Source organism: Delphinus delphis, chromosome 15 (genome assembly GCF_949987515.2).
Source record: "Delphinus delphis chromosome 15, mDelDel1.2, whole genome shotgun sequence".
NCBI classification, from domain to species: Eukaryota; Metazoa; Chordata; class Mammalia; order Artiodactyla; family Delphinidae; genus Delphinus; species Delphinus delphis.
In genome coordinates, this window is record NC_082697.1 from 28,211,223 (window position 1) to 28,223,742 (window position 12,520).

General features: G+C 52.3%; 1 protein-coding gene across 4 annotated transcripts in view; it reads left to right on the forward strand.

Moving 5' to 3' along the window:
- The window catches only part of LOC132437741 (tyrosine-protein phosphatase non-receptor type substrate 1), a 41,618-nt gene that overhangs the window by 1,417 nt on the left and 27,681 nt on the right, over positions 1–12,520 (forward strand). The gene's annotated exons all lie outside the window — the stretch shown is intronic.

A 12,520-nucleotide genomic window follows, 5' to 3' on the forward strand; every position in this document is an offset into this window, starting at 1 on the left:
AGAGAGGGACAACGACTTGCCCAAGGTCACACAGCCAAGGATGGAACACAGTGTCTCTCGACTCTGACTGTGCGACACTATGCTGGGCAGCAGGACAGACCCAGATGAGTTGGTTCACCAGCCCCTGCCCAATCTGTTGGCGGAGGCAGGCTGTCAGAAGCTTTCAGAGCAAGGCGCCCCTGGCTTCTCTAGAAGCTCTTATGTTTTCCACATGTTTGACTTCAGGGTCTAAGAGAAGGGGCAGAGGTCCTTCCAGTACTGACGGGATGGAACAGAAGCAGGCTGTTGCAATTAGGGAAGAGTGAGCTATCCCTCTTGTGCGCAGAGTAAAACAGTGTTAGTATGGGGGAGAGAGAGGAAGGGAGGCCAGGGTAACCCTGGGGTGAGCTGCTGCAATCCACAGATCCTGATGTGGAAACACGGCGGATTGTCCCCGTGGTTGCCAAAGCCTCTTGCTGGATGGTCGTGCTCCCTGCTGCTCTCCGGCCCCTCCTCCTTCCTCCTCCCTTCCCCAGGCTTCCAGGCAACTCCCTGCAGCTCAGGTGCTCTGTGGGGCTGTTACCTGTGGCTCTGAGCGTGTCTTTTTGTTGGCCTACATCAAACACCTGGCTGTATCCAGCAGGCGGGCTCAGAAGTCTACCGTGTGTTCGCCAAGAGGTGAGGTCACCATTCAGGAGCCCTGCTTCTTAAAGGGGTTTTGCAGCACCCTGAGTATCCTGGGAGGGGGTGGGGGGTGGAGAAACTGCGTTAAAGGAGTTGTTGGAGGGAGAATGGGGATCTTGTTTTTTTGGCTCCTTGAAGCCGTGTTGTCAGCAGAGGGGTCTCTGCACCTCCCCTCCCCTGAGGAAGGAGGTAAAGATGAGCTCAGTATGCACCTCCCCCCTCCTGCATTTGCCTAGAGACTGGTAACCATCTGATAGCTGTGAGAAACGGAGAACTAGCAAACAGTGGGTGGAGGGAGTAGTGGGGGTGGACAGCAGCTTCTCTCTGCCCCGCAGTTTCCCCTGATCCCCGGAACCCACGCAGCCATCCCCCCACCTCCCCTCTCCCAGTCTTTCAATTACAGTTGGGTCCTCGCTGGACAAGAGGAGGTCCTGATAGATTTCATGGCTCTCTGGTGAGCCGGTGGCATCTCCGATCTACTCCTTCCTGCCTGAGCCGGCCATTTACACCCAGCAAAAGTCTGAGGCCCTGCCCTGCCGTCCTTCCTGGCCTGGAAGTGCACGAGGGTCTCTCTCAAGCGCTTAATTTTCCTGAAGCAGGGAACTGGGTCCAAGTTAATTTCTAAATGTCTATTCCAGAGCCTTCTCTAACCAGGACCCCGTGGTTCCATCCCTGGCAAATGAGGGGTGATGCTGATTAATGAGTGGGCAGCTGCCTTTCCCAGGGCTACCTGGGAACACCAACACCCTTCTCGGGAGGAAATTCTCCCCGTTTTGCCTATAAAAACAATCTATAAAATGGTAAAGTTTAGGCCATAAAACTTCTGTTCCAATCCATTCAGTATCAATAGCCTGAAAAAGTGGGAGCAGCAGACGGGCAAAGATTAACTTGGAAATAAATAAATCTTAGGAGGTAAGAATAAACTTCTTGGTTGAGGGTGGTGGGGAGGGGGTGTCACCGCCAGAGCTCAAGCATCCCAGCATCCTTCACTCGGTTCTACAGGGTCCCGGTCACCCTCGCCCGTGGCATGGAATTCACCTGGTCTGGCTGAAGGATGGGCCTTCAGACCCTTCTCCCAGGGCTCCAGGCATGGGCTTTATGACAAAGCACAAGAGAGGCAGGACAGAAGGGCAGGAAGGTAGAAGGAGGCAGTTGTCCAATTTTCTAAGAAAATGGATTTGTTTGCGAAACTCAAATGTCAGGCTTAGGAAGACAGCTTTGGATTGAATGACTACTAGTGTCTCTGGCAGAACTGTCAGCCTGGGCAGTGTCACATGACTGCTGTGGCTTCACATGATCACTGTTTGGAGGGGGCTGGTCATGGGAATTATCTTGGTTGGGGGAGACAGGGAAAGAAGTTTCTAAAGATTGCTCTCAGCACAGATGCTGCCAAAGGGAAATTCTGAAAAGAGGCGGCGAAGTCACCAACCTGTGTTCTTGGAGCCAACGTGAGGCCTGTTTCCTCAAACAGCTTCACCGAGGGAGATCGTGAGGCTGGCAGAAGGGCAAGGGGCCGGGGTGGGGACAGCTGGGCAGCCGGATTCTGCAGCACAGCAGCGGTGCCTGACACTGAGCCTGCAGGCTCCTCACTTTGGCCCCACCTAGGTCTGGCGACCTCTGGGACCCCTGCTGAACAGACTTCAGATAAACCCCCATTCACTCCTCGCTCTGACTTGGAGAAGGCCAGGCCAAAATGGGGGTCAGGCTTTGGGGGACAGCTGGCCCTCTGCTGAACCTCTCACCTGTCGGAAGAGGGTAGCATGCTGGTGACTCCTCTGTACTTCCCTAAGTGGTGAAGTTCATCTCACTTCCTGTTTCACAAGAAGAGAAAGGGGGGCGGAGTGCTTGGCCCCAAAGAACTCAGTCTGTGGAAGGTCCTTTAAGGCCTTGGTGTTCTCTGGGTACTTTCTTGCCATTAATTATTCCTTTACCAACCCCGTGGAGACTCGTGGTGTGATTCATCCGGCACGTATGAAGTCCTGATGGGAACCGTGTGTTGAGAGAAGGGAGGAGAACCAATGTTCCTTGAATGTTACCTGTATTCCAGGCTGTGTGCTGAGCGCCTCATCTGCATAATCCCATCAATCAGCGAAGCAAAGCATGAGTTGGCTGTTATCCCCATTTTGCAGATGAGGAAAATAAAGTCCAGAACTGGGGAAGTAACCTGTCCAAGCAGTAAGTGGTAGGGAGCCTGGATTTTGAATCCTGGCCTCATGGCTAGGCAGCCTTTGAGGGAGGAAATTCAATGACTTAATCAGGGTTACTTAGTCCAAGCTGAAGAGAACCAGAGGGGCCCCCACCCAGCTCAGACAGAGGTTTGTGGAAGGGTTCCTTCTGGGGCAGAAGTTGTTAACTGAGCCATGGTCATTTCTCTGAAAGCGCCCAGAGGATGCAAGCACTGGCAGCCCCTTGGTCCTCATAAATGACAGCTCTGGGAGCAGTGTGGCTCCCATCAGAGCCCCCGATCTGGACAGCTGAGCTCTGGAGGCCCCAGAGCTGGAATCTTCCTCCCTGCATCTTCCTGGTGCCCTTTGCGACAGATGGAGAGGGGGTGTGTGAGAGGAAGGCAGTCTAAAACTGTTGTACAGATCCCACACACGCTCGCTTGCTGCTTCCAATGGCTCCGTGCGACAGATTATTTTCTTATTTGTAGTCCTGGACTGATGGAAGGTGCCCCCCGCTCCGCCTCTTTTTAATGTGCTCAGATTTCTGGTCTGTCAACACAATTCTAATCATGTCACTCCCCTGCTCAAAACTGTTGAGTGGGTCCAAGTTTTCTTTTTTTAAAAAAAAAAACCTACAACAAGGCCTGGGCTCCCTCCCTGACAGGCCCTATTCCTCAGCTACATGTTTTCCAAAGAGCTGACCTGTTGAGATGCTTCTAAACGACCAGGCTTCCTCCCTGCAGCCAAAGCTTTCCTGGCAGCTCAAGTGCATTGGCATCTAAGAGACCCTGAGAAGGCCTGCAGTTGTAGAAGCCCCAGCCAGGCCTTGTTTGCTCCAGGGTTCCCTAGACATATGAACAAGAAGCATTGGGTTTGTTTAATGCCCATTAACACGCGGCCTAACCCAGTTTGGTAAATGCCTTCGTACAAATCCACACCCTCAGCTGAACTTTCTCATCTCTGTGCCTTCACTTATGCTATTCCTGCCACCAGAGATGCCCTTCCCTGTACGTCCCTATCTTCATATGTCAGAATCCTACTCAGCCTTCCATTTGTGCTGCCTCATGTTCCGTGGGATCTCTTCCTCCTCTGAAAGTTCACCCCAGGATTTATCTAAAGCTACTTATCACTTTCCCCTTGCTTTATCACATATGAGTGCATGTTTAACTCTGGTTCACATAGTGGTTCTGCATTGTAGCCTCTCCACATACAGACACAGCATACCCTACCTGGACAATTTGTTGAGCTCTGTGTTTCGGTTTCCTCACCTGTAAAATGGAGTTGACATCAACAACTGTATTTCAGACACTAAGTCAGCCAACCCATGTATAACACTTGAAGCCATGCCTGGCAGGTAGTAAGCGCTCAGTACCAGTTTACTGCACGTTACGTTCAACCAGTGTTGTAATCGTCATTGTTTCGTTCTTTGGGTATTCTCATCTATGGGAGTGGGACTGATGTTGGAAAGCACCCAGCACAGCTCCTTGCACACAGTAGGTGCTCACAGAACAACAAAAGCTGTTGAGAATGAACACGAGATTGGCACTTTTCCCTGTGGCTTTTGTGCGGTTGGGGAGGACAAGTTGCGCAGAGACCGACCAGCTGGTGTGATGGAATAGTTACTGGGACTGAGCGGCCACCGTGGGCACAGCCTGCCTCTAGGTGTCTCTGTCTGGATCCACAGGGCTGGAATTGCCGATTCCTAGACCAGGAAAGCAGGAGGGGGCCAGCGAGAGCCATCAGTCAGCACCTCTTTGTGCAGCTGAGAAAACTACAGGCCTGAGGGAGGAAGGGACCGGCCAGGCTCACACAGCAGGTCCCTGGCAGGGCCTGGGTGGCATGCCAAGCCCCCTGTCATCCAGGCCAAGGCTCTTTAAAACTGAGCTGTGCTGGAAGTTTCCATCGTTAAAGCTAGAAATCTGACAGGATCCCAAATTCCCTGGAAAATACCAAAGTAATAATAATGGGAAACATTGTTTCTGGCCACTTACTGGGCTCAGCACTGGGCATGTATGATCCCAGTGGGACTCACAGTTACCCTGGGTGATGTGCATGGTTGTAATCAAATCCATCTGACCAGTGAGGAAACTAGGCTCAGAGAAACAGAGCAACTTGCTCAAGGCCACACAGTAAGTGGCAGAGTCAGGATGACCATAGCACCCATGATGTACGCTCACTAGGCGTCACCTCGCCCTGACAGGTAGAAACACTGAGGCCCTGGGGTACTGGCATCCTGCCCTCTTGGCACTCCTCGCATATTTCTGTCAATCAGTGTATCCTTCTGGGAGGCAGAGGCGGCGGGTGTTCCCAAGATGTGTTTCTGTCCCGTACTGAAGAAGGAATCATCTGTTTTCACAACTGAAACTGCTTTTCTGTTAACTTGGGCGTTCCTGGGACAGGTCTTTTGATGGAGCCCTCCGCAAGGTGGATTTTCCCTGCCAGGTGTCCTGCCAGGCCCTCAGTCCAGAGAGATGCAGAACAGCTGAGGTGGAAGCTGGCCATTCTACAGAATTGGTTCTTTGTGTCTGTGAGATTTCCTGGCACGTCCGACTGGGGGCGCAGAGTGTGAGATGGCTGCAGAGTAAGCCAGGAGCTGAGGGAGATCAGGTGCCCAGATCAGGGGGAGATTGGAAGCCAGGAGTGAGGGATGAGCCTTTAGGCTAGGGGCCCGGAGCCGGAGCGTGTGGGTGACGATGCCACGGTGGGTTCTAGTGCCCTCATTCTTCAGAGCCCACATTGTCCTCCAGAAGTGGCGGCCCATGCTGGAAAAAAGTAGTGCATGGTGTGCTAGGGACTAGCTGAGCTGTGGATGTGTGCTGCCTCTTCCTTATCTTTTTATTTTGGAAAATTTCAAACGTTTGCGAGATGAGGAATGGTGTGAGGAACCCCAGCTTCAACAGTCATCGGCCATTCGTGTTTCACCTGCCCCTCATTTTTCTGGGGGTGGGGCAGGAGGGAGGATTGTAAAGCAAATGGTAGACATCAGGCATCATTTCGTCCATCAATGCTTGGATGTGAGCCATTGTCTAATCCTACAGTGAGCCAAAAAGCATAGAATCCTTCATCCCCATTTTATGGGTTAGGAAACTGAGATTCCCAAAGCTGAGTTGGACTCCTCCCAAGGCCACATAACCAGTGAGAGTTAAATAAAGCTGGATCCAAGGCTTGGTTTACTCAACCATTTTTCTGTCCTTATTATGGTCATTTTAATCACAAATATTCATTCAACAAATATTTTTGAGCATCTATGTGCCAGAGGTGGCTCTAGGTGCTAGGGATACAACTGCAAACAGACAAAAATACCTGCTCTCATGGCACTGACACTAGTGAGGAAGGAAAAACAGACCCAAGTAAACATTATGTCAGGTGGAGACAAGTGCCGTGAAGAGAACTAAAGCAGGTCGAGGGAATAGAAGGTTGAGTGGGGAGAGAGGGAGGGCATCTCTGAGGAGCAGAAGCCTGCATAAAACTGAGGGAGCAACCATGAGAATATCAGGGGAAGAGCAGGCCACACAGAAGGAGAAGCAAGTGCAAAGGCCCTGAGGCTGGGATGGGTTAACTGTGTTCCAGGAATAGCCAGTGAGTCTGGACTTAAGGGAGATAGGCAGTAGGGGAGTTAGGAGAGGTCAGGGCCAGACCAAGTAGGATCTGGTTCACTGAGCACTTGACATTGAACATGTGAGGTCATGTGGTATGATCACTACTCTGTACACCATCTCATTTAATTCTCACCACACAGTTCTGTAAGATGGGAACTGTTATTATACCATTGGACATATGAAGAAAGAGAGATTCAGAGAGGTGAAGTGACTTACCTAAGGTCTTATAAGTGCAGAGGTAGGATTTGCGCTCAGACAGCTTATAAGTGCAGAGGTAGGATTTGCGCTCAGACCACTGAACACTGTAGTATCCTCATCACTGCTTTCCTGTTTTCACTCTTACCCCCTCCAGTTTCTTTACCCATAGCAGCTGGAGTGAATCAAATCCTCTTTGTCCTTCTCCAAACTTTTCAGTGGTTCCCACTCTGCCCTTAGAATAAAATCAAACTCCTTACAATGATCCATGAGACATGGCATTTTCGGGATCACATCCATCTCTCCAGCCCCAACCAGTACCACACTTGCCTTCCTCCATGGGCTTCAGCCACAGCAGTCTTCTTTCTGGCCTTCATATGCACCAGCTGCTTTCCTACCCCAGGGCTTTTGCACTTGCTGTTCTCGCCTATTGGAACACCTTCCTTGGTCTTTGCATTCTTCAGGTTTCAGTTGCAATCTCACCTCCTCGGAGATGCCTTTTACAACTGCCCCATTCTAAAAGTGGTTCTGCTTGTTATTCTCTATCGTGGCACCAAATTCGTTTGCACTCCTAACCATTTCTATATTTGTTTAATTATTTCAGCCCTGTCTCTCCCACTAGAATATAAGCTACATGAGAGTAGGAACTACGTCTTATTCACTGCTGGGCCTCCTGGGACCTTACACAGGGCCTGGTAACAGTAGGCAGATTAATACATATTGGTTGAATGAAGAAAGACACTCATTTTCAAAAGGGAGCTCAGAGCCATGAGGTCACACAGGCAGTAACCCTGGTTGGAAAGCAAACCTGTGCTCTAACCACTACACAGTCCTACCTCTGTAACGGGGGCCATGACCACACTGCAAATCCCTGTCTATCGTGCTGAAATAGGGATCCCTAAAATATCAGGAAGCACAAAATATCAGTGCCAGCTGGGATGGAGGTAGGGGCCCAGAAACCCTGGGATTGGTACTTAAACTCTGGCTATATAGAACAGCTTGCCCCAGTGTAGACACCCTGGTGAACGAGCAGGCAAACCATGAAACATGACACAGTTCGTGCTACGCCCTTTTGGCCTTGATTTGGTTTGGAGGGCCTGACTCAGTGCCAGCCTCCCCCAGTGGGTCCTTCATTGCACAAGGCTGTGTGGTGCAGTGGGTGAAGTTGTGGGTGGAGTCAGACTGCTCCGCAGCCCTGTGACCTTGGCCAAGTGGCTGTACCTCTCTGAGCCTCAGCCTTGCCCTCTGTGAAGTGGGGGTGATGACAGCCTGTGTTGCCGGGTCCCTGCGGAGGCTGGTGAAGCCTGTCGTGCTCCTGATAATACCCGTGCTCAATGCTCATTAACCGTCATTACTATTACTGTTATCTCTGTGTGATCACCATTTTATGGTTGGAGCTCTACAGAGCAGGTGGAGGTCCTGCTCCATCACTTACCAGCCAGGACTTGGAACTCACTACACTGCCCCTCTGGGCCTCAGTTTCCCCTTCTGTGAAGTGGAGGCTCAGCTTGGCTGCTCTCCTGCTGGTCCCTTCCAGCTCAGATGCTCCAGCCAGGATGCCTCTCTCACCCTTCATCTTGATGGTACCCCAGACCCCCTCTCTAGCAGGGGAGGCAGTGGAGAGGTACCCACTTTGGGGCACATTCCTGAGTGAATCCAGCATGTGCTACTTCTTGGCCGTGTGCTCTGGAGCAGGTGTCTTGCCCTGCTTTGAGCCTCAGTTTCCTCATCTGTAAAACGGAAATGCTACCACTCTTTCCTCCTGCACAGGGACTGTTGAGGGTTAAGGGAATTAAGAGCTGTGGAAAGTGCTTTTGTGAACTGCAAAAAGCACTATAAAAGGCATCAGCGGATAGTGTCAGCTTGGGGAAAAATCTTGTCCGGAGACTGTCTGCTGTGGGCAGCAGAGTGTGCTGAAACCTTGGCAAATGTCATTTAATAAATGTGCGTTCCTTTTAAGGGGGCCGTTATCTCAGCTGGGAAAACGTGTGTACGTCCGTGATAGCCTGAGAATCCAGAATCCTGAGCCAGAGGGGACCCAGTCACAGGGGGAAGAGATCGCACGTGACTGACCTCAGTGTTTTGAGTCCTGCCTCTGCCCCTTCCCTGCCTCTCAGGGTCTCAGCGTCCTTACCTATAGGAAGGGGCTGGTGACAACAGCACTTGCTTCACTAGGCCGTCATGACGGTTAAATAAATGAGGGCTCCCTGTTATGTGACCTCATCCACACGTTGTACCCATGAGGTCGTGGCCGGGCAGCACCAGGGCCTGTCCTAGAGTAACAGCTGGGCCTGGAAGGACACCGCCTGGGTTCTCAGCCTCTCCAATCCTCACTTCCGGTCCTCAGCTTCTCCCTCTGCAAAATGGGGAGGTGGGAAGGAGGTCCTTAGGTTGTCAAGGAAGTGGATGGTGGGTGTTAGTGCCCCTGCATGCTCTCCCAGCCTCACCTGGCCCCCACCAGTCCTGGCGAACATGAAGGGTGCTTACAACACACACGTATCCATAGTTCTTTCCCTGCTGCTTTGCAAAGAGGGCTGCGCTGCAAGCATTTCTTCATTGCCTCCAGATCCCGTCTAAACCTAGCAAATGCTCACCAGGGCTCTGACCCTCCCTGCCCCCCCGGCCTCCCGCCAACAGCGCATATAGCCTGCCCACAGGTCCAGCTCCAAGTGGTCCTGTGCAGACATTGGGGCAGAGCTAGTTCTGCCTCAGAGAGAATCCTTAGCTTCTCAGGCTTAAGGCTGGGATCCTCTGTCATCCTCTTCATCCTTAAATATCCACTGCATGGTGACACTGCCCTGCACGAGCGCTTCCTCTGTGCCAGGAGCAGCACTGAGCTCTTTACACACATTAGCCTGTTTCATCCTAGAAGAGCCCTAGTGTTATTATTATTATCATCATCATCATCATTCTCATTCTACAGATGAGAAACCAGAAGTCCAAAGGGGTTAAGACACTTCCTGCGGTCTCATGAGTGGCAGAGTTAGAATCCAAACCAGAACATGCATTCAACGAATGCCAGGCACTGGTATAAACCTGAAGGAAACTGCAGGGAACAAAACGAAATCCCTCTCAGAGGGCTTATAAGTAAATCTAGGGTAGGGAGATAGATGCTGATGAAATTGACAAATGCTTGTCATATGTCAGGTGATATGTATTGTAGATACAGGGTGATATGTGTTGTAGAAAGATAAAGCAGAGCAAGGGACATCGAGGGGGGTAGTGTTTTATATACCACGCCAAGGAAGGCCTCTTAGGCCAGAAGGAGGTGAGGCACCCAACATGCAGATATCTATGGGATGAGAGTGCCAGGCAGAGAGAATGGCAAGTGCAAAGGCCCTGAGGTGCGTAGAGAATCTGGCATGGTTGGGAGCAAGACTGCAGGGCCCTGGGGGCCACCGCAAGGATCCTGGGCCTCACTCTGAGTACAGTGAAGGGTGCAGGAGGGTTTTGCACAAAGGAATGATGTTACCTTAGGTTTTAGAGGCTCCTCTGGCTACAGGGAGGATACATGTTACACAGAGGTGAGGTGGAGCAGGGAAGCCGGTTTGGAAGCTGAGATGAGGATCTAGGTGAGGGACGGTGGTGCAGTAGAGGTGGTAGGGAGAGGTCAGAGCCTGGCCAGATCTTGGAAGGTGAGGCAGCAAGCTCTGCTAATAGCTGGCTGTGGGTCAGGAGAAAGATGGGAGTCGAGGAAACGTACAGATCTCAGGCCAGCTCTTCCAACCACTGAACATTGGGCCTTGGGGAGAGAGACGATGGTACCCCCTTGTTTACAGGTGAGAAAGTGGAGGCTTGAAGAAAAGTGACTCTACCAAGTCACTCCACTAGGGCTGACATATAAATGTCTTCTGGCCCCAGAGCCCAAGCTATGGACTGTCCTGGCACCTTAGGAGTTTACCTGCTGCATGGAAGGAGCTACCAGAGTCTGCCCTTTCCCTGCAAGGGTATGGACAGTACCCAGTTCTCTGAGTTGCCTGGAGTGGGGGTAAAGGAGAAAGTACCCTGGGCCCACTGGGCCCTCCCCCACTTTATTCACAAGGCCATGTGTATCCTCTTTTGTGCTGGTTCCAAGGCAGGTGCTAGTTTCCACCGCAGAACCTGGGGCATCTCCACCCAATGGGTACCAGTAGACTGCTCCCAGTGATGACCTGCTGTTCAGATGGTAACTGAAGCCATCCTTTCAGGTGCTAGGTTAGCCCAGTCCCTAGCCCTTCCCCAGCTTGCTCACAGCCATTGAGCATGTCCCAAAGACTGTGCCCTGGTCCCTGAATTGTGCCAAGCCCTTTTCTCTCCTCCTCACCTTTGTGCAGAGGAAGAAAAATTCCACCTTCTTGAATGCCTTCCCTTCTCCCCAGCCTCTGTCAGCTTTCAAGATGCAGCTCAGGGACCACCACCTCCAGGATGTCTTCTCAGATCTCACCCCTCTTCCAATACCCTATCCCCAAGCCTCTTCTTGCTCACTGATCACCCTGCACATGATCGTTGCCTGTGTCCGGGACTCTGCCCCACATGGTGGGGAGCCGTCTTACTTGGCTCTGTGTCCTGTGGCATCTAGGACAGGGCCTAGCAATAGAGTGAGGTTTGAAAGGGCATGAATGAATCATTCTGACTCCAGAGGAAAATCGGTGCCCCAAGCTCCCCAAATGGGAACTGCAGAGTCTACACAGCCATCACCCATGCAGCCCCCTCCTGAATGCATCCTGGGGACCGTCTGCCCCACCCAGGGTCATGAGCTTCAGCAGGGCATTTCCAGGCTGGCTTCTTTACCACTGTGCCCTACGGCTAGCACCCAGTCAGTAGGTGCTCAGTAAAGGTTTGAGTCTCTGGTCAAGGGCAGGACCCTGTGCCAGGGGCCATGCAGCACTTTCCCGCCAGGAGCCAGATTTGAGGGAAGCATCTCCCCTGCCCTCCTTCCTCTCTCACCACCCTGTATGTGCCAGGCATGTTCACCACTGGGTACACTCACACACTTGGGTGCATGGACACACGGTGTACACAGACAGTGGTCTCCACACACGCTGGGCCCCTGCTCCCCAGCACTTAAAGCACACACACCCTCACGTTCACACTCATGTATACACCATTTCCATCACACACGTGCCCTCCCTGCGCGCGCGCACACACACACACACACACACACACACACGTGCGCACATCCCGCTCCTATCCTCCCCTACCCACACACATATTCTATGCACTCACATGCTCACACCCCTCCCCGATATCTGTCTGTTCACACCTTAGGTGCAGACAGACCCTCTCATGCCACCAACAGGTTCACACCCACATTCAGATACCCTCCTGGGCACAGTTCATGCCCCCCTCCTGCCCCTGGTCCCTGGTCTTCTTCTGACACACTTCTGAGCTGCACCAGAGCACGTTCCTGCACATACGAGCATCTTGTGCACATGCCCACCCATGCACATGTGTGTGAACACTTGTTCTTGGCGCACTTGTGCACTCGTGTACCCACTCCTGCATCTGCCCTCTTTCACTCCTGTGTGCATACTCCCATCCACACTCCTGCACTACACACTTTCGTACAGAGACATCAGAGATACCAAAGGCAGCACCTGATGAGGTGCTGCTGTGTTGGGGGGATAAACCAGCAGCCCCCTGAGGATGGCCGAAAACGATCGAGGTCAGGAAAGGGGGATGCTGAGCTCTCCCAGCTGTGGGGGCCGCGGTGGATGCCATCTTGGGATGCTGAGCCCTGGGCACTGCCAGACCTCCGGCCTCCTTGAGTTTGTGGAAATCTGAGGGGTAACCTCCAGCCTGTCCCCAAGACCCCTGCCCTGGTGACCCACTGGTTCCAGGAGCAGGCAGGCTCCCATGCAAGTGGCAGTGAGCACCCATCAGGGAAAGGCTGGCTCTTGGGAAATGTGCATTCCAGCT